General features: G+C 46.3%; 1 protein-coding gene across 1 annotated transcript in view; it reads left to right on the top strand.

Annotated features, from left to right (window-relative positions):
- The window catches only part of HUWE1 (HECT, UBA and WWE domain containing E3 ubiquitin protein ligase 1), a gene marked incomplete in the record, with an annotated part of 5,008,559 nt that overhangs the window by 4,964,434 nt on the left and 19,693 nt on the right, over positions 1–24,432 (top strand).

Genomic DNA, 24,432 nt, shown 5'->3' with positions numbered 1-24,432 from the left:
CAAAATGGGTCTGTCATTATGGTAAGTACCTAACTTTCATTTCAAAACACAGAAACTGACGCCTGTGTCTGATAGCTTGCGTCAGCCTAGGCAGAGAAGACCCTCATTCCAACTCACTGCCATGGCCTTATCTAAAAATGTATTCCAGGTAGCTCAGCACTTCATGAGCTTTCATAAATTCAAGTAGCCAGCAGCGGAAATCCCAGAGTTATCAGGGTTTCTTCTCAGAAAAGAAGGCTTGAACCTACCTTAGAAGAATATTTCAGATATGTCAGATTCAGAAGCAAATGAGTTTGTCTAAGTGGGCAAGTGTCCCCCCCTCTTCTCGTTTTATGAATCAGACACCAAGGCCACCCTGTCATGTGCTTCACTATCAGTAAATGTCATTTGAGAACACCCTTTATAGGATAAAAGGAGAAGTGAGATGTCAGGTAGTACTTTGAGGTTTTGTGGGGCTTAGAGCATTCATAGGCTTGCTACACCCTAAACTGGCTGTTTCGCCAGTTATTGATGTCCTTGAAGGTGCATTTATCATTGTATGACTGAAGCCAGACTACTTTTCCACGTCCTCCAGGGAAACCTGTCTGGTTCTCCATGGTGCAGGATTCCCACGAGTTCTTTTCTGTGAACACTTTGTGTTATTTTCCAGTGGTGTCATTTAATTTTAGTAGGGTACCCATCTATGCCATTGTCCAGATCCCCATTTCCAGTGTCAGGGAGAGTAGATTTCTCAACCCTTTTGGGAATAATGCGCACTTGTCTTCTACCCTGGCCTTCTGGGACATGTACCGCCGTGGCATCTTTGTTCAGGTTCCAGGAATCCCTCCTGGACAAGCTGAGAACTGAAGCAGATGAGATCAGTTTGAATGACCTGAAGCAAAAGATGCTTGACTTAAGCATCTCTTTTCCCTGGTGGTCAAGCCGCCAGAAAGTGTGGGTGGGATGTACTGGATGCATCATGGAGGGGCAGCAGCAAGGTTGGTGATTTGGTAGTGTTGCCTGACTGGATACAGCCCCTGTCAAGCCATGAGAAGCTTGAGCTTTTTTATCCCTCTTAGACAAGTAATTCCTCTTTGGCACCCCTGCTGAGTACAAAGTCAAGAGACTGGAGGCAAAGAGAAGGCCATGCAGTCAGTCACTCTCATTTTTTTTTTTTCCCATTCCAAAGTTCCAAGATTTGTCAAGAATTACCCTTCAAAATCTCTGTACCCCAAGCAGGAAAAGGGCAAACATCAAAAAGGGAAGTAACCAAGCCTGCTCCAGTGGTATATAGAGAGAGCCCTGACTGTGGCCCAGACCACCTGGCTGCAGCTTGGACACTTGATAACTTAGGCAGGAAGAATTGGCATACCCATCTTGGGGGGAGGGGGGTGCATGCTGTTGGATGCACTGTAGTATGTGATCCTTGGTGGAGGATGAGAACTCACATGGGATGTTGTGGAGGGAGGGCTTGGGATTCAAGATTAGGGTGTTGAAAAATGTGACCATGATGCAATAGAATCCATTATTGTCTGTTATATGTACTCAGAAGAGAGTCAGAAGGGCTTTAGTTTATACTGGCATGTTTCTAGCAGCTGGGTCTGTCTGTCTCATCCTCCTGAAGTCAGAAGAGCAAGGTGCCTTGATGGATATACAGCAGCCAAAAACTTTCCTTCCCATTTCCTTTCCAAAGACCAAGGTCCTGTTGCTGTCCCATTTCTTCCAGACCATGTTAGAGATGAGCTGCACCTCAGCAAGAGAATTTTGGGCTATATGGCGTCTTACATTTCTGACTGTGTCTAGCAAGGTTCCATATGAGGAAACTACAGTGGTATCTCATAGTCAGTGTAAATACTCCCAATCTCTGAATGTTCTCATCCTTTTTTTTTTTTTTTAAAGTCCATATCCAAAAAGAAATAATATGCTGGACAAGTTAGGTGCACCTCAGTCCAGGACTACCTTTCAAGTTTGCCTAGGACCTATGGCCTAACCATGAACTCCTTGAACATGGAGGGGGAGGGAGGCTTGTAGGTGATCTGAGGATCCATGTGTGACGACAATGTGAGGAAGAGGTATGTAAATGTAAAAGAGATTATGGCTGTAGTACTACCACTCCATTTATTCAAACAGATTTGAACATGGGCCACCCTGCATATCCCCACAGCAACACCCCACAGCAGGAGGTACATAACAAGCAAGGGGAGCCCACTCTTTCTTACTGTGCAGAGTAGCAATGCAAGCTTTGAAACTTAAGTTATGTGCTAGTCTGCACAGTAAGAGTGGGCTCCCCTTGTTTGTTGATTTACCACCGGCTGTGGAGTGTTCTTGGATTGGACCCACTGGTGGATTGTACCAGTAGTAAACCTTTCTACTCCACCGGAGGACAGGCATGTCAGGAAGTTTTGCTGTAAGACCGCATACCCAAGTACCTAGAAAACAGATCTATTCCATGAGCAGTACTGTTTCTGTATTATTTCTCTCTGCTACCCTTGATGCCTAGGGTTTTGCTGAAGATCAATGAGGAGAGTACAGAAATGCGTCTCATAGCCCCTTTTAGCACAGGTAGCAGCATTTTACCCCACCTCACCCCCCAGACTAATATGCTCATTAGGTAAGGCTGACAGCATAAATTATTTGGCAGGGATATATTTTCAGGTAATATGCTGCATATAATGAGGGAGACTTGGAAGACCAATCCAATGAAGTTATACAAAGCAAAGTGGAAGAAAGTATTTTTCTGGTACCTTGCTAAAGAGCAGGACCCTCATAAAGCCAGTGTGTTTCTAGATGTTCTTCGTGTTTCACTGTTGCAGTCATTACATTTGGATAATCTGCTGGCAAGTTGCCCTCAGTCAGCCTGAATTCCAAAGTCTTGGGTCCTGCGTCAGTTGCTGTCTCCTCTTCCATGACATCAGGTCATCTGGGGTATAAAACAAGCAGCCAACGCCATTTTCTTCAGTCTTTCTTGCCGTGCAGAGCCCGAAGCAGAAGCAGTTCACAAGTGCCGGTCGACCGACTCCTGAAATTTTCGAATTCGAGTTTCAGAACCGAAGTCTTCACTAAAGTGAAGTACCCTGTTGGGGAAACTTTTTTCTTGCTCCATACCAATGTCAGTGAAAGAGTTAATAATTGCATTACTTGTGGGAAGCAAATACCTCATAAGGATTTCCATTTATACTGTATTCCTTGCCTAGGCCCTGATCATAGCATGCCTAGCTGTCGGTTTTGTGCTAGATTTAACCAACGCACTATTAAGCATCAGTATATCTTTGCTTCAAAATATTTTGGAAACAGATTTAACTATGCTGAAATGTCGTCTGATAGCAGTCCGACTACCAGACTACACAAAAAAACGCAAAGAAAAGGACAGAGACAGAACGTCGAGGTCCAAAACTGACGACGAAGCTTCTCCTAAGCCAGTCACTGGTTTGCCAGTACTCAGTGAGGTGCTTTCGCAGCCCCTGATACCCGCTACTTTCAAGTTGCAGGCCCCTACCGAGTCCCATGTGGAGTCCGGCACGCCGCGAGATTCTCAAAGTATTGTACCGGTGGATGTCTCCCTCGGATGGGTCCGGAGCTGCCGAGCAGGCACCGGCTTCTGAGGGTGTATTCAGGCCACAACATTTTTATATAAAACCGACGCCGGCTTCAAAATCAAAGACAAAGGCTACTTCTAAAGCTAAAAAATACGATGCATGAGCCATGTGCACAGGCCTCTATGCCCAAAAAGCAGATGATCAAATTGGCTGAAGACCTAATTACCTTGATCAGGTGTTCCCAACCCCCTCCTGATAAGAGGCCTAGGTAAGACACTGATTATGAATCTTCAGATCAGGTTTCTATTTCTTCTGATTCCTCTTCTGATCAGGAATTATCTATACCACTCTGAGGATTCTGATGCAGAGGAATCTATCCCATCTGCATCTCCTCCTGAGGATTATTCCTTTGGAGAAAACTTGCATACTTTGAGGGAGCAATTTTCACTGGGAGTCGAGATTTCTCAGAATCAAAAAAGAGGCTCAGGGATTTCCTTCTTCTCCCTCAGCATAGGCCTTTAGCCATACCTCCTGTTTTAGACATTGTGGATGATGTGTTTTCGGAGTCAAGCTCGACTCCAGACTCCTTACCTCCAGCTCCTAGCAAGCCAGACAGATATTACAGGGTTCCCAACTCACACAAATTTTTATTTAGAAACCCTGCTGCTGACTCAAACTATTTCACAGGGTCCAATAGGTGTTAAGGCCTCAACAGCAAAAAATCCTACCTCCTCTGACAGAGATTCCAGGGCACTGGATAGATGGAGAAAGAAGGTTTATACATCTGCAACCTTGGCAATTAGGGCCTTAAACTTCCAGTTTCATATGCTCAAGTAGCAGCAACATGTTATGGGATTACTGAAACAGAAAATGATGTTGATTTCTGAATGTGCAGAAAATTAAGAATTGCAGGAATTATTGCATGCAGCAAAACAAGTTGGAAAGCATATTTTGAAATGTGGTTTTTATTCCTTAGAGCCCTCCTTCAGGGCCGCAATTACTGGATCTGTGATTAGGAGGCAAGCCTGGCTAAAAGAGCAAAATTTGCCTGATCATGTTAAAGCTAAATTGCTGGATGCATCTTTACAGCATGATACTCTGGTATTAAGGCAGAAGAGGTTTTAAAGAAAATGGAAGACAAAGTTAAGTCTATACAAACTGTAGCCACCAAGATTCAGTAGACACTGGCCTACAAAAAATTGGTCCTTTCCTGTGTCCGACAGAGCTCAACGGGGCAAATCCAGGTGCCCTAAAGGTTCTAGTTTCCAGTCACAGGATTCTTACAGGTCAAAGCAATGGGGTGCTTCTACCTCCAAATCTAGAGGAAATAAAGTGCAACCCTACAGTAAACAGTCTCAATGACTTCCCTCTGTCATCACCAAGCACTTATCTTTTGGCAGCACCCTTAGGGGGAAAATTAGCACTTTATGCTCAAAATTGGTTGTTAATAACCCAGGACAAGTGGGTGTTAAACATAGTATCTCAGGGATACAGATTCCACTTCCACACTCTGCCAATTACAAACGGTTGGCCAGATCTGACAAAAAATCAATGGGCAGAGGCCCAGAAACAAGTTACGTCCCTCATGGATATGGGGGCTATTCAGCCAGTACCAGAACAGGAAAAAGGGCAAGGGTTTTATTCAAGACTGTTCTTGGTACCCAGAAAAGACAAGGCCTGGCGCCCAATACTGGATTTATCAATTCTGAACACATACCTGGACATTCCAAAATTCAGAATGCTAACTTTGCAGCAGCTTCTGCCCATGCTGGGCAAGAATGCTTGACTGGTGACATTAGACCTAAAAGAGGCATACCTGCATATCCCAATAAGGGAATCGTGCAGAAGATACCTCCATTTCAAGGCTGGCTTTATGCATTACCAATTCTCTGCACTGCCCTTTGGCTTATCTACTGTGCCCAGGGTCTTTACAAAGTGCCTGGCACCAGTAATTGCATTTTGCAGAGAAACAAGTATACAAATCTATCCTTACTTGGACGACTGTCTCATTCAAGCAGAGAACAAGGACATTCTTCTTCAGCATCTGGTGTTTGTGAAAAGGCTACTAACATGCCTAGGGTACACAATAAATGAAAAGAAATAACAACTGGTACCCTCTCAAAAGATAACATTCCTAGGTGCAAGCTTGAATACAACTGCCCAGATGGCTTTCCTCACGCCAGACAAACAGAGGCAACTGACTACTTACTTCAAACTGATGGCAACAAAAACCCATTTATCTGCAAGACAAACTCTGCAGGCTTTGGGGTTCATGGCATCCTGCATTCTACAGATTCCATATCCAAGACTGCATATGAGGAAACTACAGTAGTACCTAAAAAGTTTATGGAGTCAACATTGTCACAGTCTGGAAATAATGATTCCTCTCATTCCCTGCCTACAACAGAAGTTTCTTTGGTGGGCAAAGGCATGTCACCAAAACATGGGACGATCTTTCACTCTACCCCCTGCCAGCCAAACCTTAACAACAGACTCATCAGATTATGCATGGGGGGGCCCACCTGGCGGGAAGATGCATTCAGGGTATGTGGACCCCAAAACAAATGCATCTGCATATCAACCAAAAAGAGATGTTAGCTGTTCAAAATCCCCTGACAGCCTTCAGGGACTTACTTCATCCAGGACAACTACTGATAAAGACTTGACAACACCACGGTTATGTGGTACATAAACAAGCAGGGTGGCACACACTCGTATCCCCTTTGCAGACTAGCCATGGCACTGCGGGACACAGCCTTGACTTGCCAAGTACATCTTCAAGCTCAATTCCTGCCAGGAAAGCAAAATATTTTGGCAGACGATTTAAGCAGAAACCTTATGGACCCTCACGAGTGGAAACTAGATCCACAAGTCTTCAGCATGATAACAAAGAAATGGGGGAGCCCGGACATAGACCTATTTGCCTCTTCTCAGAATTATGAACTGGAAAAATTCTGCACAAGGACTTATCACAGACAAGCATGGAAAGTGGACGCCCTATCCTTCAGTTGGATAAATCTATCAATTTACACCTTTCCTCCTCTGCCTCTTCTTCCCAAGGTCCTACTAAAAGTCAGACAAGAGAAACCAAAGATGATACTAATTGCCCCAGACTGGCCCCGCCAATACTGGTACCCAATCCTAAGGAATATGTCTCAATTCCCAGCTTGGTACTTGCCTCAAATACCTCACTTACTGTCCCAGCAAAACAATCAGATCCTGCACAATCCGCTCCAAGCACTGAACCTGGCAGCATGGCTGATCATGTAATTATTCAAACAACACCTCTCAGAAAAGCTGTGATGGATGTCATTTTGGAAGCCAGAAGGCCTAGTACGAGAAAATATTATGCTGATAAATGGAAGAGATTCTGTGCTTGGACCCAAGCACAAGGAACTGACACAGCAGAGCCAAATATTCCTCAGATTTTACAATACTTGACTGAGATGCTTGACAAAGGCCTTATCTCTTTCATCAATAAAAATCCATGCCTCTGCCATCTTGGCTCATTACAACACAGAGCCACCAATCTTTTCTCATCCTTTACTAAAGCAGTATCTTAGAGGGGCCAAAATTTTAAGTCCTCCCAGAAGATCACCAATTCCTGCATGAGACCTCAATTATGTGTTGGAAAAGCTCACTCTGCCTCCATTTGAACCAGCTGCTACTGCAGATCTAAAGTTCTTATCATGGAAAACAGCTCTGCTCCTGGCAATTACTTCAGCAAGAAGGGTCTCAGAGCTACAGGCCCTCATGGCTGTGGAGCCTTTTATCATATTTTACCCAGACAGGGTGTACCTCAGGACCAATCCTTCATTTATGCCTAAGGTGGTTTCCAGTGTGGCTCTTAACCAAACTGTTCATCTGCCAACTTTTTTTCCAAATCCGCAGAACAAAGGGGAGCGGATTCTGCATTCCTTGGATATACACAGACAAACAAGATTCTACTTGAGTAGGACTAAAACTCTAAGAAACACTGAGCAATTACTAGTGACATTTGCTGCAGGATCAGAGGGAAAGGCTGTTTCAAAGCAGACTATTTCAAAGTGGATAAGCCCACTGCATTCGATCTGAAGTAGGTAACTTCATTTGATCATTAACCTGTGGGTATCTGATCTGACCTGGATCTGAGCCCGCAGCTTTCCAAGCTAGAGATCCGAGCTCCAAGCTCCTCCCCTTACCCTTAATACCCTGCTACCTCCTTCCAGTCCCCAGATCTCGTTTGCCTCGGCTTTGTCAAGCACGAGTTTCTCGAGCTTCTAGCGTTAGGCGATTTGTAAGCAGATTTTCCTCAAAATCTTTCTTAGTTTGTGTGTGTGTGTGGATAGTATAATTCTTAGTTTAAACCCCTGAGTTTTACCATTCCCTCGTAGTTTAAAACCTAGTAGACCACCCCCTTTTCCCTTAGGTGTTTGTGTGGACGTGTGTGTGTTTTTTATTTCAGAAATCATGGCCGAGGCCCCAAAGGCCATCTTTTCTAAGTGCACTGAGTGTGGCCATAAGCTTTCCCCAGTGGATGGCCACACTCAGTGCGCCCTCTACCTGGGGGTACCGCATTTGTCATCGGGCTGCCAAATTTGCACAGCCTTTAACCCCTGGGCCCTGAGGGATAAGAGGAATAAGCTGATTCTGGCGGGTCTCCTACTCGCGGAGTCTGCTTCCTCCTCCTCTCCCTCGGTGGCTACAGCCACGGCTGCTCAGCCTGCTGTCCCCTCTCCCCTGGCTGGGACTCAACCTCCCACTTCTTCCCAGGGAGAGAGGGGCTCTAGAAAAGTGAGAGTGGAGAGAGAGTGGGAGAAAGAGAGGCATAGAAGCCACAAGCGGCGGGCCAACTCTGCCCCCTCGGCCCCGCCTGCCAAACTGCTCTCTTCACCCCAGAAGGTCTCCGGGCATTCCTCCCCTCGGCTCCATTCTCCACGCTTCTCGCTGGAGGAGGAGGCCCGACCATTTTCAAGCTCATTGCGGCGGCCCTCCCAGCCAGCTTCGGCGGCCTCCTCTGTCGACCTGTAGCCTCTCCGATGTTGATATGGACTGGATGATGCATCGCTTTCTCCAAACCCAACTGCAGATGGGAGTGCTGCTGCCCCCCCCCACCCCTCCAGGGGGAGTTCAGCCCCACTTTTTGCCCCGATAGCTCCTTGTCCGATCCACTATAGGGTTTCGTAGCCTTCGGATATGAGGAGTCTCAGAGTCAGGGAGTTGGCGCCGATGGTTATCGCTACCTCGACACCGGCCATGCCCTCGAGTTTGTTGGATCCCCTTTTGGATCCGAGCTCTTGGGGCCGCGAGCCATGCGTCGGATCCGAGGGTGTTTACTACAGAGCCCAGAGAGATTGGTTCACCCTTGGCTTTTGAAGTAGTGCAGAGGGTCCTCTCGAGAGGTTAGAGACCCCCTGCTCTTTCTTTGGATTCCACCCCCACTCCCTTGCAGCTGGGCTTGTCTTCCATCATCCAGTCCCATGGACAGCTTGCGTTGACGCCTCAGCCCGTTCCACTTCCGGAACACAACCCTGTTGGTGAGCCCTCCTCGGACAGTCCCACTGAGGAGGCCCCTCACAAACGTAAGTGTAAGAGGAGACACTTGGACTCCCATGAGTCCCTCATGGAGGACACCGATTTGGAGGAAGGGGAAGGTTCCCCCAAGTCACCCTCCCCGAGGATGTCTCCTTTGGAGACATTGTAGAAATGCTCCGCTTAAAGGGGGGTGATCAGCCCCAAAACCTTCCTCGGATGAGTCAGTGTTCCTGAAAGCGTTCGCAGGCCCGTCTACCTCGTGGGTGTCCCCTCCGGCCGACCCCCTGGTTGACCTAATCACTACCAGGGCGTGGAAGGAGCCAGACACTGTAGAGCCATTCCCCAAGAGGCCAGATAGGATTCTTAGTCCCCCTGTGGATAGGACAGCTTGGAGTAAGGATTCCCCTGTAGATGCCATGGTGGTGGCGGCGGCCACCAAGAAGGAACTTGCCCAGGATAGTTCTCGATCCATCCCCCTGATAAGGAGTCTCGGATGATTGATCATATCGGGCAGCGGATGTTTGCTTCAGCTACCTTTTCCATAAAGGCGCTGAATTATTTGGCCCATGTAATTAGACTTCAGCGGGATCTGGTGAATACACTGAGTCTCCCCGAGTCCATGTTGGCCGAGGACAAACAGACTTTCTAGGCTCGCATGGACACACTGAAATCTGCTTCAAAAACGTCTATGCAGCTACTTTCCCATGCCACGGAGGGGGCCGCTAGAGCCAGCAGGTCCAGCATCGCTTTAAGGCGTCACGCCTGGCTTCGGCTTTGTGACTTAAGCAACCTTTCAAGGCGTCCTTCGCAAATGCACCCTTCAGTTTTACCCTGTTTGGGAAGACCATCCACGACACATTGGTTCAGAGCGAGAAAGACGGGAAGACGCTGTCTGCCGTCTGAGTCAGTTTCTCGGCTCCTCAAAGGTCCTTTACCAGGGACCAGAGAGGACAAAAGAAGATGTGGTTCCAGAAGTTTCAGCAGTCTCGTTACGTTCTTGACCCTTCGTCCTTCAGAGGCAGAGGGGGACAAGATAGATGCCGGCCCAGAGGCAGAGGGGGGCTGAAAAATTTTGGGTCGCGGGAACCTTTTTCTGACCGACCCACGCAGCAGCCCTGAGGGGTTGCCCGACTGCACCTCTCTGGAGGCAGTCGGGGGGGGGGGGCGATTTTCAAAGCACTTAGCCCAATGAGAGTCCATCACAACAGATCACTGGGTGCTTCGCATAATATCCAGAGGTTACTCAATTCCTTTCATAAACCTGCCTCCTTAGTCAAGGCGCCTCCCCGATGTACCACCCAGTCAGAGGGAGGCTGCAGCTTTAGAAGTAAAAAAGCTGCTAGAAAAAAGAGCCATTCAGCACGTCCCCCCAGGCCAGTCCGGATTAGGCAATTACTCCAGGTTCTTTTTGGTGCCAAAGAAGATGGGGGACTTGAGGCCGATCCTCGACCTTTCAACAATGAACCTCTTCATTGCCAAGGAGAAATTCCGGTTGGTCACGCTTCAATCTATTCTGCCCCTGCTGCAGGAGAAGGACTGGATGTGCTCCATAGACCTCAAGGATGCGTACTATCACTTTCTCATGGACAGGCAATCCAGGAGGTTCCTCCACTTTTGGCTAGGGGCCAGTCATTACCAGTTCAGGGTCCTATCCTTCGGTCTCACCACAGCCCCCAGGGTGTTCACCAAGGTCATGGTAGTTGTAGCGGCCCACCTGAGACTTCAGGGAATACAGGTTTTTCCTTTCCTAGATGACTGGCTCCTTACCGCCCCCACCAGGCATCTACTCTGCTTAGCCAGGGATTGCTTCCTACTTCTAGCATCACAATTGTTGATCACCATAAACTTGAAGAAGTCATCCCTTCAACCAGTTCAAGTTTTGGAGTTCATAGGGGCCAGAATAGACGCAATTCAGACCAAGGCCTTCTTGACATCAGACAGACTTTGCAGTTTGACCTTACATGTTTTAGCCCTTCTTCAGTCACCTGCCCCATCAGTGGAGTTAATCCTGAAAGACTTAGGGTCCATGGCAGCAGCAATCAATCTCGCACCCTTAGCTTGCTTGCACATGAGGGTTCTCCAGTGGACTTAACAGGTTCAGTGGTCCATCCTTCACCACCCAATGGACTTACCGATTCCTCTCAGCAGAGTTTGCAGAAATTCCCTCATGTGGTGGCTCCAATCTCGAGAGCTTCGGGAAGGACGACGGTTTGTTATGCAGCAACCTCAAGCCACAGTGATCATGGACGCATCTCGCCTTCGGTGAGGGGGGGGGGCATTACACAGTCAGAACTGTCCAAGGTACGTGGACTCAGAGACTGTTCTGCATGTCAGTGTTCTGGAGATGAGGGCGGTGCTTCTAGCACTGCAAGCTCTTCATACCTTTCTCCCTCCAGGGACTATTGCGATTCAGTCAGACAACATGTCAGTGGTCTGGTACATCAATAAACAGGGGGGAACCAGGTCTTACCCTCTTTACCGAGAGGCCATGAGAGTTTGGGATTGGGTGATATCCACCAACCATTTTCTATTAGCAACACAGTGCAGGTCGGTCCAACATCCTAGCGGACAAACTCAGTCGAACTATCCTCTCACCTTACGAGTGGTCTCTGAATCCCTTAGTAGCAAAACAGGTCTTCCCAAGTGGGGTCAGCCTTGCTGCAATATTTTGGCGTCGCCTTCCAACACAAAGTGCAGCGAGTTTTTCGCTCTAATTCCCCCTCCGGGGGAAAGCCCCAGAGAAGCTCTAGTTCATGCTTGGCCGCCCGGTCTTGTTTATGCTTAGCCTCCTCTTCCGTTGATGACAAAATTCTTACAGAAAGCTCGTCAGTTGGGGAACAAGATTATCCTCATAGCCCCATTCTGACCTCGTCAAGCCTGGTTCCCGTGCCTACAGTCTCATCTTATAGCTCCTCTCTGGATCTTGGATCCCATCCCGGATTTGATATCTCATCCTTCGGGATTGAAACTCCCGAATCTGGTCGATATCAAGCTCTCAGCTTGGTTGATCCAGTTCCATTAGTTGCTAGGACTCCCGATATCTCGTCTGCAGTTAGATCTATCTTGGTGGCGGCGCATAAGCCTTCTACCAGGAAGGTTTACAATAGTAAATGGAAGCGGTTTTCCATTTGGGCGTCTCATAGGAATTTGGACATTTTCTCCGACTCCCATCCCAGCAGTGCTCAATTTCGTATCTTATATTTTTCAGCAAGGAGCCAGTTCTTCTACTGTAAAGGTTCAAATGGTTGCCATCTCCCACTTTCACATTGGAGACCATCTCAGTCCCCTCGCTTCCACCAAGATTTGCAAGACCTTTCTGAAAGGTACGTTTGTCTTGAGATCTCCTATTAGGAACCCCGTCCCTCCATGGGATTTAACTTTGGTCCTTCAGGCTCTGACTGGACCTCCTTTTGAACCTGCAGCTTCTGTTGATTTGAAATTCTTATTCTGGAAAACTGCCTTTTTGGTAGCTATTACCTCAGCTAGAAGGGTGTCGGAGCTTCAAGCCCTCTGTATTAAAGCCTCGTATCTTGCTTTCCATAAGGACAGGGTCTCTTTCAGGACTAACCCATCTTTTCTACCTAAAGTGACCTCTGAGGCGAACATCAATCAGTCCATTAATCTCCCAGTTTTTTTTCCCCAACTATCAAAACAAAGGGGAGTACCAACTTCATTTGTTAGATGTTCATAGACAGTTACGTTTTTATCTACACAGAACAGCTGCCTTCCGCAAGTCTGATCATCTCTTTGGTTCCTTTGCAAAACCCTTCTTGGGTAAGCCTGTGTCGAAGGTGACTCTGGCCAGATGGATTTCGACTATCTGGCCTGCCAGAGCCTACAGGGGTTCATGCTCATTCTACCCGCTCTATGGCCACATCTGCTGCATTCTGGTCAAGAGTTTCCTTGGATGACATTTGCTCTGCGGCTACTTGGGCATCCGCTCATACCTTTATCTCTCAGTATAGGTAAACGAAAAGAGAAGAAAAACCGCTGCCAGAGTCTACGAGTCACCAACCAAGTTTATTGTAAACGCTTTCATGCACCTTTCATAAGTGCAATTCTTCAGACAAAAACATACAGCCAACGACCACGTTATATAGTGGAATCAAGCAATCAATTAATTATCTAATTAATGTAATGTCATTTAAAATGTTTTAAATATTTTAAAATCATCAATACATCCTACAAGTTTAAGCTAAAAACTATAAATCAAACTAACGGCACTAAAAAATACCAATACAAATACAGAAATACTATAATAATGGAAAATCAATTAACGTTTCAAAGCTTTTAACCTAAGTAAACATTTAATAGAGGAAGCATCATTAATCCCATGGTAAACATAAGCAATTAATTGATTGATTCCACTATATAACGTGGTCATTGGCTGTATGTTTTTGTCTGAAGAAGTGCACTTATGAAAGGTGCATGAAAGCGCTTACAATAAACTTGGTTGGTGACTCGTAGACTCTGGCAGCGGTTTTTCTTCTCTTTTTGTTTACCTTGTTTGTGTTTTTTTTTTGTTTTTATCTCTCAGTATAAATTGGATTTAGTGTCTAGAGGAAGGGCGGCTTTTGGCTCTGCAGTGCTCCGGAATATCTTTCCCTGAGGACCTCCCAAGTTTTTTGGTAGCTGGGGACTCTGTCCCACAGGTTGATGATCAAATGAAGTTACCTACTTTAGATAAAGAAGTTATGTACTCACCATAATGTTCCATCTGAGTAGGTAACTTCATTAGTCAGCAACCGACCCTCCCTCCTTCCCCCTAACCTGGTTCTTTGATTACCTGAACACTAGGATGGTTTTTCAGGTCATTTGTTAATCCTTAGGTTAGGATTCTCAGGTTGTTTTGTTGAGATTATATAGATGGGCAAACGCGATCTGGGGATTGGCAGGAGATAGGGTATTATGGGTAAGGGGAGGAGCTTGGCGCTCGGATCTCTAGCTTGGAAAGCTGCCGGCTTGGATCCGATACCCACAGGTTGCTGACAAATGAAGTTACCTACTCAGATGGAACGTTATGGTGAGTACATAACTTCTTTTTTCTGCTACTTACACCATGGCAAACCGGTGCCCAAGGAGATTAGGTCTCATTCCACCAGGGCTGCAGCTACATCAGCAGCTTTTCTCAGAGGGGTACCAACCAAAGACATTCTAGAGGCTGCTACTTGGAGTTCTGTTCACACTTTTACAAAGCATTATCATTTGCCTCTCTGCTCTAAGTCCAGGGCAGGCTTTGCCACTGCAGTTCTGCAGGGCCTTATAGCCGCCCCTAATGCAGTTTAGCTTCAGCCTCCCATCCATAGCTTTGGGATTCTACCCAAATGTAATGACTGCAACAGTGAAACACGAAGAACATAGTACAGTTGAGTACACTTACCATAAATGTAGATGTTCGAGTGTATTCACTGTTGCAGTCCAGGTTACCCGCCCGCCATCCTCCTTTTATTCTGGAGTTTCTCTTTCCTTCACTATCTTCTACAGCCTTTGTGGTGTATTTGCTTGTAGATGAAGGTAAAGTTTGTATTGTTGCATGAATATATAGCTTATATAAATAGTTTTGCTACCCATTTGAGGGGCACCTGACATCTGGGGCAAGAAAAACTGAAGAAAATGGCGTTGGCTGCTTGTTTTATACCCCTGACGACCTGACATCACGGAAGAGGAGACAGCAACCAATGCAGGACCCAAAACTTTGGAATTTAGGCCGACTGAGGGCAACCTGCCAGCGGATTACCCAAATGTAATGACTGTAACAGTGAATACACTCGTGAACATCTACATTTATGGTAAGTGTACACAACTGTACTTTCTCAGCTGTCAGATTTTACAAATCAGGGTTATCATTCCTTTTTGAAAGTACACTTCTGCTTTCTCAGCTTGCCTGCTCTGAAAGCCTCGCATATACTGTTTTTATTGCCAGTCAAGCAGTTCCTAAGGGGTACCCAATCTCAGAACACCCAAAAGGGAAATTCCTCCACCATGGGACCGCAGCTTCATATTACAGAAGCTAACCCAGACATTCTTTGAACCTGCTGCCCTAGCTCTCCTAATGGAAAATATTTTTTGTGGCTGTAGTCCATAGGTGTGTGTACTAGGCTAATGGCTCTGGGGCCTTTACAAGTCTAGCCCATAGAAGTGCCCTGGCATTGTGCAGCCGGTTGTTAATTCCCAGTGCCTTTATCAAGTAGAGCCACTGGAGTGATCCCCGGGGTGTACTTTCCATTTCCCATCCACTCATCAAGATTTGTCTTGAAGAGGGCTAGTGAGGTGCTCTGCTTGACATGTATGGGAAGTCTATTCCAGAACATGGGCAGTTTGTGGGTTATGAACCTGTTGTCCCTCCACCATGTTCTGTTGATTGTGGTAATGAGGTTGAGGTTTCTGAAGCATGTGGTACAGAAGGATTGGATTTCTTTAGATGTAACATTTCTAACAGAGCTGGGTCAGACATGGCTTTGTAAATCAAGCAGATATTGCCTCTTAGTAGATGATATGAGACTGAGAATAGCTGGAATGTTTTGAGTCTCTCTTTGTAGGACATGTGTTTAAGGCCCAGGATCCTCTTTGTGAGGTACTTTTGTGGCCTCTCCAGCTGTTGCAGATGTCTAGTGGTGTACATGCCAAAGGGTCTAATGAAGGAAGAATAGAGAGATGATGACCTCTTTCTTCCTGGATGCAAAACCCTTGGTAGTGAGATGGGCCACATAGGACTTTCTGACCACAGTGGCAATGTGGTGGTTGAAGGAGTGGTTGCTGTCAACCTGTGTCACCAGATCTCTTATAACACCTTCAGTGTTCAGTGGGCTCTTATTGATGTGGTAATTAGTGGGAACCGAGTTTTTCCCAAAGGGGATAACGATGCATTTTTTGGCATTAAGCTTAAGGCCATGGTTTTGACACCAGTCATTGGTCTCAGTGAGGCCTTTCTGTAGGATGTCTGCATCATTTGGGGAGTTAATAATGGCTCCCAGCTTGCAGTCATCTACGAATTTGGTCAGCCAGAGTCCCTCCGTGTTGGCCTGGACTTCTGAGAAGTAGATGCTAAACAGGAGATAGGACCCAGGACCGATCCCTGTGGGACTCCACTCGTGACTGGTCGGCAGTCTGACTTGGAGTCCTCTGCTTTTACACTGTGTGTTCTATCTGTGAGCCAATTTGCAACCCACCTAACAATATAGGAGTTTGATGCCAAGTTTGGTGAGTTTGTCAATTCCTGAGTGAGGAATGGTATCAAAGGCCTTGTCCAGATTGAGATGGGCTGTGTGAACTGCCTTACCTTCATCCACCACTCTGGTGATTGACTCAAAGAAGTCAACCAGGTTGAACAGGCATGATCTACCTTTCACAAAACCAAATTGCATGAGATCTAGAGTTTGGAAATTCTCTATATCCTTGTTAATTAAGTCCGTGATGATGCGCTCCATAGCCTTACAGATCAGACTGGTCAGGCTAATGCGGCGATAATTTCCAGGGTCTGTGGTCGCTCCTCCTTTATGGAGAGTGATGACTTTAGCAGTGCACCCTTCGGTAAGGACAAAGCCTGAGGTGAGGCCGTGAGTGAACAGTGCACACAGATGTGGTGACAGTTCGCTTTGTAATTTATATCGAACAGAGCCAGGGATATTGTCAGGTTCCATGGAAGCTGTATTCTTGGCCTTAGACAATGCAACTTTAACCTGTGCTGCAGTAATGCAGGCTGCCTGGCATTCTTCCATTCAGATTGGTCCTTTGGGGGGGGGGGGTAAAGTTGGCACTGAATCTGTTAGCCAGTATGTTGGCAATATCTGTTGGCTCAGTATAGGAGGTACCATTGTGCAGTAACTCAGAGCAAATCTGGGTGTTGCCATGGAGATTCTTGATAAAACTAAAGAAGGCTTTGTGGTTGTTTTTAGTGTCTGCCTCAATTCTGCCTTCATAGCTGACTTTGGAGGTTTTGATGAGGTATCTCAACTTTTTGTTGAGGCTAATAAGGGAATTTTTCCACTCTTGGGACTTCACCTTTTTCTGCAACAGTATTTCCTTGTGTTGTAGAGTTTATTAATGGCAGGGCACCACTAAGACTGGCTTCCTTTTTTTGGAGGAGAGCGTCTTGGTTCTGTTGGGTATGACTAGTTCCTTGCATTTATGTATGTGTTCGTACAGTGCATTGGTGTATGATTCGGCAGTCATGCATCTATTTTCCATTGGCATGGGTGCCGTGAAGTTAGCCACCTCTGTTTTTAGGAGTCCAAAGTCAGCTTTGGAGAAGTTTGTCATAGTGCATACCTTTGCGGGGGTGTAGTTGAGATGTGGATTTCCGTGGTGATTAGTTTGTGGCCAGATCTAACCAGGGAGGAATTGACTATTGGTGTAGAGTAATGGTTGCCCATGTTGGTAATAACCAGGTCAAGGATGTTGCTTCCTTTTGTGGGGGTAAGAATGAGCTGATCCAGAGCATTGGAATTGATGACTTCCAGCAAGCGTTGGGCCAGAGCATTGGTGCTTGAGTAGTTTTCCCGGTTGATGGAGGGGTAGTTGAAGTCTCCTAGTATGAGAATGTTGGGTTGGACCTTGATAGATGGCCAGGGTGCTTAGGAACGTGGAGTGAAAATCTAGGGACATGGTTGGGGACCTATAGCAGGCTATGACCTGGATCGCAGCCTTACCCAATGTTAGTTGTACCTGAAGTATCTCAGATGCATTTTGCTTGGTTACTAATCTGGAGGTGTGCATATCCTTTATGAATTTGGAGACACCACCGCCTTTGGAGCTTCAGTCCATGTTTCGGGGCCGAATGGTGTGGTATGAGTTATAGCCTGGTAAAGCATGGGTGCTTTCTGCCGCTGTAAACCAGGTCTCTGTTAAAGCACAAATGTCGATGTTCTCCATTTTGAGGAGTGCTTCGAGCGAGTGCATCTTAAGATTCAGACTTATAGCATTTTTGCAGCATGACCCTCTAATTGCATTTATTTATAGCTGTTATGGTGGTAATTTGGTCTTTGGTACACTGCCTAAAAAAGGCACTATAGGGGTGGCAAGAGCCTTGGCCAGTACCCGAAAACCCAAGGGTGACGGATGCAAGCCATCTTTGGCAAAGCATTGAGGTCTGTCAGTCATGTCATCCCAAGCAGACATACTGGATCCCCTCAGAATGACACCAGAAACTTAGACATTTGTTGAAGTCAATCATTTTTTGTTTGTACTGTGGTATCATTCTGGGTGACGGTAGGATACTGCTCCAGGCTAGTGTCATACCTGCCTGGGAGAGACAATCCAAGAGCGCCACCATGTCTCTCTTCATGTAGTCCAGGGAGGTGCATGTCAGGTCATTCACACCCACATGGACAATGACAGAGTCATACTTGTACTTGTTGTGGAGTGCCTGAGTGCGTGTGTTGTGTTGAATTCTGGCACCTGATAGACAGCTGACGGTTACCTTCTCCTTATTCAGTCTAGTGAGTGGGACATGTGTGCCTCACTATTGAGTCACCTATGATTAGTGTATTGAGCAAGGTGTTTAACCTTAGGGGCTTAGGTTGAGGGGGCACACTGTGGAGGTGAGCTATGTGTCTTGTGGGTTTATGCTGTATTGTGGTGGTCGAGTGAGTTCCTGTCTTGGAGGTCTTTGCTGTTTGGGTAGATTTCTATTGAGTGCCTCTGTGAAGGTGGGTGTGTGGTTTGTTTTTTATGTGAGAGCTGTGATAGTGGGTGTTCTGGAAGGCTGTGTGTTCTATGTGGTGCTGTGCAGGTATTGACCTCCTCCTTTTGACCGGCTAGTCTGGTCTTGGCTGGAGAGTGCATAGTTTCCACGTTGGTGATAAGTTGGTGATATAAGTGCATCTCTCACAATTCTGAGTGTTGGGAGGTAAGAGCGGAGAGGATTGTCTGTGTATATGAGGCAGTTGCTACACTGCCTCAGAATGCGCAGTTGCACCAGGTTAATAGGAAAAAGCACAGGGAACTGCCCTTTAATCATGCCAGGAGGGGTGGTCATAACTACTAAGTGCTGGAGCTATTTCCTTGAAGAATGACTAATGCTGATAGCTCTTAGGTGTGCTATAATAATTGCTACAAATACCTGTTGAAGTGCAAGGCTTAAACAAGTGCAAACGCGGGCTTTTAAACCAGAAAGTTGAAAGGGATAGGAAAACTGCCCTAACGTTCAGGAAAACTACAGATGTTCATCGTGTTTCACTGTTGCAGTCATTACTCTTGGGTTATCCTGCTGGCAGACTACCCTCAGTCGGCCAGAATTCTAGGTCCGGCGTCTGTTGCTGTCGCCTCTTCCCTGACGTCAGTGCGCCAGGGGTATAAAAGATGCAGCCGACGCCATTTTCTTCAGTCTTTCTTGCCGCGCGGTGCCCGAAGCAAAAGCAGTTCGCAAGTGCCGGTCGGCCGACTCCTAAGATTTTCAAATCCGAATTTCAGAACCAAAGTCTTCATTAAAGCTAAGTGCCCCGTTGGGGAAACTTTTTTCTTGCTCCAGACCGATGTCAGAAAAAGTTAACAATTGTATTTCTTGTGGGAAGCAAATACCTCATAAGGATTTTCACTCTTACTGTATTCATTGCCTAGGCCCTGATCACAACGTTGCTAGCTGTCGGTTGTGTGCTAGATTTAACCAACGCACTATTAAGCGGCGGTTCAATTTTGCATTCCATTACTTTGGCCGGAGATTTAATTATATAATGCCGTTGGAAAAGCCGACCGGAGTTTACAAAAAAACACAAGGACAAGGATAAGGATAGGCATCCGAGGTCCAAAACCGACGACGAGGCCTCTGCTAGGCCAGTTGCCGGTTCGCAGTGAGGTGCTTTAGCAGCCCCTGGCACCCGCTACTTCAGAGCCGCAGTCCGCTTCCGACTCCCACGTGGAGCCGACTGGGCCTCTGGATACTCAAGGTATTGGACACTTGGAAATCATTCCCTCAGATGGGTCCTGAGCCGCTGAGCAGGCATCGGCTTCTGAGGGTGTCTTCAGACCTATACAGTTATACATTAAGCCATCTTCAGCTTCAAAGGCAAAGACTAAAGGAGCTCTAAAGACAAAGAAACAAGTACAGCATTCTCCTACTCAGACTTCCATGCCTAAAAAACAGATGCTCAAAATGGCCGAAGACCTAATTACTTTGATCAGGGGCTCCCATACCCCTCCTGATAAAAGGCCTAGGCAAGAGACAGAGTATTATTCTTCTGATCAGGGGTCTATTTCCTCTGATTCCTCTTCTGAACAGGATTACTCCATGCTTCCCTGTGAGGATTCCATTCCTTCAGCCTCTCCTCCCGAGGATTATTCTTTTGGGGAAACCCTGCGTACCATGAGGGAGCATCTCCACTGGGAGAGCCAAGATTATTCTGAATATAAGAAAAGGCTCAGAGACTTTCTGCTACTTCCTCAGCACCGACCCCTTACTATTCCACCTGTTCTAGACATTGTAGATGATGTATTTTCAGAGTCCGGCCTGTCCCATGACTCTTTACCCCCTGCACCTGCTTAGCCAGACAGATACTACAGGGTCCCGGATTCACATAAATTCCTATATAAAAACCCCGGTGCTGACCCAGAAACTATATCTCAGGGTCCCAAAGGGGTTAAAGCTTCCACTGCAAAAAACCCTGTCCCCTCTGATAGGGATTCTAGGGCTCTAGACAGATGGGGGAAAAAGTCTACACTTCTGCTACCCTGGCTATAAGGGCTTTAAATTGTCAGTTTCATATGCTTAAATATCAGCAATATTTAATGTCACTGCTTAAACAGAAATTGTTTACAAATACTGAATGTGCAGAGAACAAGGAATTGCAGGATTGATTGCATGCAGAAGAACAAGTGGGAAAGCATACTTTGCAATGTGGTTATGATTCACTGGATGCCTCTTGCAGGGCCGCTGTTACAGGTTCTGTTATTAGAAGGCATGCTTGGTTAAAGGAACAGAATCTGCCTGATCATGTTAAAGCAAAATTATTAGATGCACCATTACAGCATGATACTTTGTTTGGTACTAAAGCAGAAGAGGTGTTGAAAAAAATGGAGGATAAAGCAAAATCCATGCAGACAGTCAAGGATTTCTTACAGTTACAGCCACCCAGGTTTAGCAGGAACTGGCCTTCTAAAAAATTGGTCCTTTCCAGTGTCAGACAGACCACAGAGGGGCCAGATACAGGTGTCCCAGAGGCAGATCTCAGCCCCAAGGCTCATATACAGGCCTAAACAATGGGGTGCTCCTACCTCCAAAAGCGGAGAAGACAAATCACAGCCTTACAGGAAACAGTCCCAATGACCTTTCTCTACCAGATCCAAGCACCTTTTTGGCAGCCCACTTAGGGGGAAACTAGCACTTTTTTCATCAAATTGGCAAATGGTTACCCAAGACAAATGGGTCCTGAACCTACTGTCCCAAGGCTACAGGTTCCATTTTCACACTCTGCCAAGGTCAAAAGGTATGCCAGACCTGCCACACAATCAATGGGCAGAGGTACAAAAACAAATTACAGCCCTAATGGACATGAGGACCATTCAGCATGTACCACAACAAGAGCAGGGGCAAGGATTTTACTCCAGACTTTTCCTAGTACCCAGAAAGGACAAAACCTGGAGACCAATACTGGACCGGTCTATACTAAATACGTTTCTGGAAGTTCCAAAATTCAAGATGTTGACTCTACAGCAGCTACTGCCCATGCTGGGCAAGAAGGCTTGGCTCGTAACTGTGGACCTAAAAGAGGCATACCTGCATATCCCAATCAGGCAATCTTGCAGAAGATACCTCAGATTCATAGCTGGCTCAATGCATTACCAATTCTCTGCACTGCCCTTTGGCTTATCTACTGCGCCCAGGGTCTTCACAAAATGCCTGGCTCCAGTAATTGCATTTTGCAGACAAAAAGGAATTCAAATATATCCCTACTTGGACTGCCTAATTCAAACAGATAACAAAGTCATTCTTCTAAAGCATCTGGCATTTGTAAAAAGATTACTAATTGGCCTAGGGTACACAGTAAACGAAAAGAAATCAAAACTAGTGCCCTCTCAAGAGATACTATTCCTGGGTGCAAGCTTAAATACAACTGCCCAGATGGCTTATCTCACGCCAGACAAACAAAAGCAACTGACTACTTACTTCAAGAAATTGGCAACAAAAACCCACTTATCTGCAAGGAAAATCCTGCAGGCCTTGGGTTTCATGGCATCCTGCATTCTGCTAATTCCATATGCCAGATTGCATATGAGGAAACTACAATTGTATTTAAAAAGTGTTTGGACTCAGCATTGCCACAGCCTGGAGACAGTGATTGCACTAATTTCCTGCCTGCAATAGGAGTTTCGATGGTGGGCAGAAGCCTGTCACCACAACAAGGGGCTGCCATTCAGTTTACCCACAGCCAGACAGACACTGACAACGGATGCATCAGGTTATGCCTGGGGGGGCCCATATGGCAGGAAAATGTATTCAGGGCACATGGCCTGCAAATCAGATGCATCTTCACATCAATCAAAAAGAGATGCTAGCTGTTCAAAATGCCCTGACAGCTTTCAAGGACCTGCTTCATCCAGGACAGTTACTGATAAAGACAGACAACACTACGGTAATGTGGTACATAAACAAGCAGGGAGGTACACACTCCTACCCCCTCTGCAGGCAAGCAATGACCTTATGGGACACAGCACTGGCTTTTCAAGTTCGCCTGCAAGCACAATTCCTGCCAGGAAAAACAAATACTCTGGCAGACGAACTAAGCAGAAACCTCATGGATCCCCACAAATGGAAACTGGATCCACAAGTCTTCAGCATGATAACAAGGAAATGGGGATGCCCAGACATAGATCTATTTGCCTCCCCTCACAACTGCCAATTGCAGAGATTTTGCACAAGGATTTATCACAAGCAAGCATGGAAAGCGGACGCCCTATCCTTCAGCTGGAAAAATCTAACCGTATATGCCTTTCCTCCACTGCCTCTCCTTCCCAGGGTACTCCTAAAGGTCAGACTAGAGAAGCCAAAAATGATACTGATTGCACCAGACTGGCCACGCCAGCACTGGTACCCAGTCCTAAAGAGCTTATCTCAAGGTCCAGCATGGATATTGCCTCAAACTTCTCACTTGCTGACCCAACAAAACAATCAGATCCTGCACAGCCAACTCAGGACCTTAAATCTGGCAGCATGGCGGATAATGTAGCCATTCAGAACACTCCTCTTTCAAAAGCTGTTATGGATGTTATCTTGGAGGCCAGGAGGCCCAGTACCAGAAAATCTTATGCAGAAAAATGGAAGAGATTCTGTGCTTGGAACCAGGAACAAGGCATTGACACGTGTGTAACAAATATCCCTCGGATTTTACAATACCTAACTGAGATGCTGAACAAAGGCCTTTCTTTCTCATCAATTAAAATTCATGCCTCTGCCATTTCAGCCCATTACAATACAGAACCACCTATCTTTTCTCATCCTTTATTAAGGCAGTACCTCAGAGGGGCCAAAAACATTAGGCCTCCAAGGAGAGCACCAATTCCGGCCTGGAACCTCAATTATGTTTTGGAAAAACTCACACAGCCTCCTTTTGAGCCAGCATCAACAGCAGATATAAAATTATTATCCTGGAATACAGCTCTGCTCCTAACAATAACCTGTGCAAGGCGAGTCTCGGAGTTACAAGCACTCGTGGCTTTGGAACCTTTCATCATTTTTCATCCAGACAGGGTTTCTCTGAGGACAAACCCTACATTTATGCCTAAGGTGGTGTCCAGTGTGCCCTCAACCAAACCATTCACTTGCCTACCTTTTATCCAAATCCACAGAACAAGGGTGAGAAAATTCTGCATTCTTTGGACATACACAGGCAGTTACGCTTCTACTTGGACAGAACTAAAGCTTTCAGAAAGACTGAGCAACTTTTAGTGTCATATGCTGCAGGATCACAAGGAAAGGCTATCTCAAAACAGACTATTTCTAAATGGATAGGCCATTGCATCCGTTTCTGCTATTCTGAACATGGCAAATCAGTGCCTAAGGGCATTAGGCCTCATCCCACCAGAGCAGCAGCCACTTCAGCAGCCTTCCTCAGAGTACCACCAACCAAAGATATCTTAGAGGCTGCAACCTGGAGTTCAGTGCACACCTTCACAAAGCATTACCACTTACCTCTTTACTTTTAAGTCCAGAGCAGGCTTTGCCACTGCAGTTCTGCAGGGCCTCATAGCCTCTCCTAATCCTATTTCGCCCCACCACCCATCCTCAGCTTTGGGATTCAACCCAAGAGTAATGACTGCAACAGTGAAACACGAACATAGTACAGTTGTGTACCTACCATAAATGTAGATATTAGAGTGTATTCACTGTTGCAGTCCAGGTTACCCACCCACCATCCCCCTTTTCTTTGCTGAGACTTTTCTGCACTTCAGTATCCTATACAACGTTTTTGGT

This window comes from Protopterus annectens, chromosome 8.part0 (assembly GCF_019279795.1).
Source record: "Protopterus annectens isolate FY-2018-M chromosome 8.part0, PAN1.0, whole genome shotgun sequence".
NCBI lineage: Eukaryota > Metazoa > Chordata > Ceratodontiformes > Protopteridae > Protopterus > Protopterus annectens.
This window is presented reverse-complemented; position numbering and strand designations above follow the sequence as displayed.